Source organism: Barbus barbus, assembly GCF_936440315.1.
Source record: "Barbus barbus genome assembly, chromosome: 21".
In the NCBI taxonomy this organism is placed as follows: Eukaryota; Metazoa; Chordata; class Actinopteri; order Cypriniformes; family Cyprinidae; genus Barbus; species Barbus barbus.
Window position 1 is genome coordinate 31,345,792 of NC_136749.1, and position 6,000 is coordinate 31,351,791.

At 35.9% G+C, this 6,000-nt stretch overlaps 1 protein-coding gene across 1 annotated transcript in view; it reads right to left on the minus strand.

Moving 5' to 3' along the window:
• vps13b (vacuolar protein sorting 13 homolog B) overlaps window positions 1–3,851 on the minus strand; it is a gene marked incomplete at its 3' end in the record, with an annotated part of 144,926 nt that extends 141,075 nt beyond the window's left edge. Inside the window, 1 exon segment of the mRNA XM_079445862.1 lies at window positions 3,789–3,851.
• Between the last annotated feature and the right edge of the window lie 2,149 nt (window positions 3,852–6,000).

Here is a 6,000-nt window from a genome sequence, read left to right on the forward strand (position 1 = left end):
CCACCGGGGTCACCGGGGTCACATAAAACAAGTATAAAATAATTAGCGAAAGTTAACTGTATTCTGATGTCATTCATGTCTCTCGTCAGAATGATTGATGTGGCCAATCAAATCAAAGGAGGCGGGGCTTAACGGACGCTTCAGATTTAACGGTCAACGGTTTTATAATAATTACAATAATCACCGACAGCGATATTCAGCAAAACTACTCGACTTGCGTTTTACATACAAAAATATCATTTAGGTAATTCATGTAATGTAATTCTTAACTGCCAGTTTTCATCATATTAGGCATAAATTAAGAATGAATGTGTTCATATTGTGAATGAATTAATAAACTCTGTTTTTCTGATATCCTTTCAGACAATGATCTGCATCTCCATCAGGACAGGCATTCAGGCCATTAAAATAGCTTACTTTTATTACATTTGAGCTCTTCAACTATGAGTCTGTATTCTTATTGTTCTTTCTTTCACAGTCTGTTTGTGATCAGAAGTGTGTGTGGTGTTGTGTTATTTCTGTGTAAGAGATAAGTGTGTGTGGTGTTGTGTTATTTCTGTGTAAGAGATAAGTGTGTGTGGTGTTGTGTTATTTCTGTGTAAGAGATAAGTGTGTGTGGTGTTGTGTTATTTCTGTGTAAGAGATAAGTGTGTGTGGTGTTGTGTTATTTCTGTGTAAGAGATAAGTGTGTGTGGTGTTGTGTTATTTCTGTGTAAGAGATAAGTGTGTGTGGTGTTGTGTTATTTCTGTGTAAGAGATAAGTGTGTGTGGTGTTGTGTTATTTCTGTGTAAGAGATAAGTGTGTGTGGTGTTGTGTTATTTCTGTGTAAGAGATAAGTGTGTGTGGTGTTGTGTTATTTCTGTGTAAGAGATAAGTGTGTGTGGTGTTGTGTTATTTCTGTGTAAGAGATAAGTGTGTGTGGTGTTGTGTTATTTCTGTGTAAGAGATAAGTGTGTGTGGTGTTGTGTTATTTCTGTGTAAGAGATAAGTGTGTGTGGTGTTGTGTTATTTCTGTGTAAGAGATAAGTGTGTGTGGTGTTGTGTTATTTCTGTGTAAGAGATAAGTGTGTGTGGTGTTGTGTTATTTCTGTGTAAGAGATAAGTGTGTGTGGTGTTGTGTTATTTCTGTGTAAGAGATAAGTGTGTGTGGTGTTGTGTTATTTCTGTGTAAGAGATAAGTGTGTGTGGTGTTGTGTTATTTCTGTGTAAGAGATAAGTGTGTGTGGTGTTGTGTTATTTCTGTGTAAGAGATAAGTGTGTGTGGTGTTGTGTTATTTCTGTGTAAGAGATAAGTGTGTGTGGTGTTGTGTTATTTCTGTGTAAGAGATAAGTGTGTGTGGTGTTGTGTTATTTCTGTGTAAGAGATAAGTGTGTGTGGTGTTGTGTTATTTCTGTGTAAGAGATAAGTGTGTGTGGTGTTGTGTTATTTCTGTGTAAGAGATAAGTGTGTGTGGTGTTGTGTTATTTCTGTGTAAGAGATAAGTGTGTGTGGTGTTGTGTTATTTCTGTGTAAGAGATAAGTGTGTGTGGTGTTGTGTTATTTCTGTGTAAGAGATAAGTGTGTGTGGTGTTGTGTTATTTCTGTGTAAGAGATAAGTGTGTGTGGTGTTGTGTTATTTCTGTGTAAGAGATAAGTGTGTGTGGTGTTGTGTTATTTCTGTGTAAGAGATAAGTGTGTGTGGTGTTGTGTTATTTCTGTGTAAGAGATAAGTGTGTGTGGTGTTGTGTTATTTCTGTGTAAGAGATAAGTGTGTGTGGTGTTGTGTTATTTCTGTGTAAGAGATAAGTGTGTGTGGTGTTGTGTTATTTCTGTGTAAGAGATAAGTGTGTGTGGTGTTGTGTTATTTCTGTGTAAGAGATAAGTGTGTGTGGTGTTGTGTTATTTCTGTGTAAGAGATAAGTGTGTGTGGTGTTGTGTTATTTCTGTGTAAGAGATAAGTGTGTGTGGTGTTGTGTTATTTCTGTGTAAGAGATAAGTGTGTGTGGTGTTGTGTTATTTCTGTGTAAGAGATAAGTGTGTGTGGTGTTGTGTTATTTCTGTGTAAGAGATAAGTGTGTGTGGTGTTGTGTTATTTCTGTGTAAGAGATAAGTGTGTGTGGTGTTGTGTTATTTCTGTGTAAGAGATAAGTGTGTGTGGTGTTGTGTTATTTCTGTGTAAGAGATAAGTGTGTGTGGTGTTGTGTTATTTCTGTGTAAGAGATAAGTGTGTGTGGTGTTGTGTTATTTCTGTGTAAGAGATAAGTGTGTGTGGTGTTGTGTTATTTCTGTGTAAGAGATAAGTGTGTGTGGTGTTGTGTTATTTCTGTGTAAGAGATAAGTGTGTGTGGTGTTGTGTTATTTCTGTGTAAGAGATAAGTGTGTGTGGTGTTGTGTTATTTCTGTGTAAGAGATAAGTGTGTGTGGTGTTGTGTTATTTCTGTGTAAGAGATAAGTGTGTGTGGTGTTGTGTTATTTCTGTGTAAGAGATAAGTGTGTGTGGTGTTGTGTTATTTCTGTGTAAGAGATAAGTGTGTGTGGTGTTGTGTTATTTCTGTGTAAGAGATAAGTGTGTGTGGTGTTGTGTTATTTCTGTGTAAGAGATAAGTGTGTGTGGTGTTGTGTTATTTCTGTGTAAGAGATAAGTGTGTGTGGTGTTGTGTTATTTCTGTGTAAGAGATAAGTGTGTGTGGTGTTGTGTTATTTCTGTGTAAGAGATAAGTGTGTGTGGTGTTGTGTTATTTCTGTGTAAGAGATAAGTGTGTGTGGTGTTGTGTTATTTCTGTGTAAGAGATAAGTGTGTGTGGTGTTGTGTTATTTCTGTGTAAGAGATAAGTGTGTGTGGTGTTGTGTTATTTCTGTGTAAGAGATAAGTGTGTGTGGTGTTGTGTTATTTCTGTGTAAGAGATAAGTGTGTGTGGTGTTGTGTTATTTCTGTGTAAGAGATAAGTGTGTGTGGTGTTGTGTTATTTCTGTGTAAGAGATAAGTGTGTGTGGTGTTGTGTTATTTCTGTGTAAGAGATAAGTGTGTGTGGTGTTGTGTTATTTCTGTGTAAGAGATAAGTGTGTGTGGTGTTGTGTTATTTCTGTGTAAGAGATAAGTGTGTGTGGTGTTGTGTTATTTCTGTGTAAGAGATAAGTGTGTGTGGTGTTGTGTTATTTCTGTGTAAGAGATAAGTGTGTGTGGTGTTGTGTTATTTCTGTGTAAGAGATAAGTGTGTGTGGTGTTGTGTTATTTCTGTGTAAGAGATAAGTGTGTGTGGTGTTGTGTTATTTCTGTGTAAGAGATAAGTGTGTGTGGTGTTGTGTTATTTCTGTGTAAGAGATAAGTGTGTGTGGTGTTGTGTTATTTCTGTGTAAGAGATAAGTGTGTGTGGTGTTGTGTTATTTCTGTGTAAGAGATAAGTGTGTGTGGTGTTGTGTTATTTCTGTGTAAGAGATAAGTGTGTGTGGTGTTGTGTTATTTCTGTGTTTAAAGAGATCATTCACGCAGTAATGCCAGTAACGATAATGTTGTTGTTCTTCATGAAACACAGCTTATATTCTGACAGAACTTCAAAACACAATGCATTATAAGTTATCAGAGGCTTTATTATAAAAGTGATTAGTAGGTGTGGCTGTATTTGACTGAGAGAGCGGTGATATCTGCATCTGAGCCCGTGTTTACTCTCCTCGCCGACAGATGAACACAAACAGACCGACACACGGTTTAAAGCTCTGAGCAGCTCAGCTCTGATCGGTGTTTCTCCAGCATCATCGGCATCACAGACACTCACAGACACTCACAGACACACACAGACACACACTTACAGCTTCACCGACGCGTCAGACTCCTGCAGAAACACAAACACGAGCCGCGGCCATCACTTCCGCATACACAACGCCACAGCGTCATCGCCTGCGTATATACGTCACTTCCGGCTGACGCGTGACGCGAGGCAGACGCGTGTGAACGCGTTAAAGCGGCGCGTCAGGGCAGTTTGAGTGAAATTACATTTTTTTGTCAGTTTCTTTCAAACACAAACGATATGGATTACATAACCCACTGATATGGATTAAAATGAAGTTCAGCATTTAAGCGACGCGTCTTGGGATTTCGCGTGATCCTGCGCGAGACTAATCATTATTACAGAAGCACTGACTGTACACGAATAATCATTACATATTCACTATTATTACAGAAGCACTGACTGTACACGAATAATCATTACATATTCATTATTATTACTCTACACCGACCATGTGCTAATAATGCGTATTTAGACACTGAGTGTAAACGCGTTTATTTGACGCTCAGCGCGAGTTCTGATTGAATCCTGATCTTTAATGAGAGATAGAGCAATAATTAATATAAGATGTGCAGGATTAGTGAAGGACTGCCACTAGACTGAAGTAAGAGGCTGATGAATCCCGAACCTACATTTATTAAATATAACCTAAAGTCTGTAAATATACTGACTACTTCTGTATTATTAAATACTGACTATATACTTCTGTATTATTAAATACTGACTATATACTTCTGTATTATTAAATACTGACTATATACTTCTGTATTATTAAATACTGACTATATACTTCTGTATTATTAAATACTGACTATATACTTCTGTATTATTAAATACTGACTATATACTTCTGTATTATTAAATACTGACTATATACTTCTGTATTATTAAATACTGACTATATACTTCTGTATTATTAAATACTGACTATATACTTCTGTATTATTAAATACTAACTATAGCTACTTAACATGACAATTCTTCTCGTTATTATTATTATTATTATAAACACTAAATCTCTATGGCTATTTAAAAAAAATAAGCCCAGGCTACTAATGATTTTTAAATATATATATATATATATATATATGTACCTTTATTTTATTGAACACTGGTAATAATCCTAAATGCCATGCATTCAGTGAATATGTGATGTTTTCTGAGTTATTATAAACCAGTGTTCTTCCTTTGATGGGAATCATCTCAGTTTCCTGCTCCAAACCGGCTCCTGGTTTATTATTATTATAGGATTTACACCTTTTACAATTGCGTCGTTTATACCAAATTAACAAAAGAACTCTACAAATTAATCTGTTATTAATTTCAAGAGTTTAATTTTACGGGCTCGTAATTCACATGGACCATTGATCTTTTTTAATATTTATGATTATATATTTAAAGATTTCCAGATGAGTTTCGTCTCAAACCCGTCCATCTGCCAAACAAACATCTATTTCTGCGTGTATGTATTTGTTTAGATAACGATTATATATATTCTTTATTATTTATAAAGGCTACACTATATTTGCTGACATTGTGTTTTTAAGATGAAAGCATGAATTAGTTGTTTCTGTGCATTATTAGAGATGATGAAATAAACTCGATCCGAAACGGCACTGTATCAGTTCTCATGCAGACAGAGCATTATCCACAGCTAGAGATGATGAAACTAACCACAGGCCACAGAGAGACATATAATAGACTAGTCGCATTCATTCTTAACAAAATAACAAATCATTTAAACTTAAAATGTCTCAGTTTTGACACACACTCAGTGTAGCCTAAAGGAATATACAGTGCTCGAATTGAATCAAGTCTTATGGGGGGTCCCCACCATCAGACTTTTTTTTTTTTTTTGGTGGGGGTTAGTCTCGCAATATACAATTTATACAAAATAAACAATATATTTGATCATAATATGCATAACTATATACTATTTAATGTTGCATAACAAAGAGAGATAAGCTACTATTCTTCTTTTAAATGGCTTACTCCAAGTAAAAATGTCTGAGGGACCCCCCCAAGTCTATTTTTTACTTCTTATGGGGGGTCCCTAATGCCTTATGGGGGGTCCCGGATCCCCCCAGCCCCCCTTCAATTCGAGCAGTGGGAATATATAGCTCTGAAGTTAAATCACTGCTGACAATTGTTTTAATGATAATTAAAATTAGATGTCGGGACATATTCAAATAAAACGTCCGAAGGGGAAAAGTATATGTTTTTTGTTTGTTTTT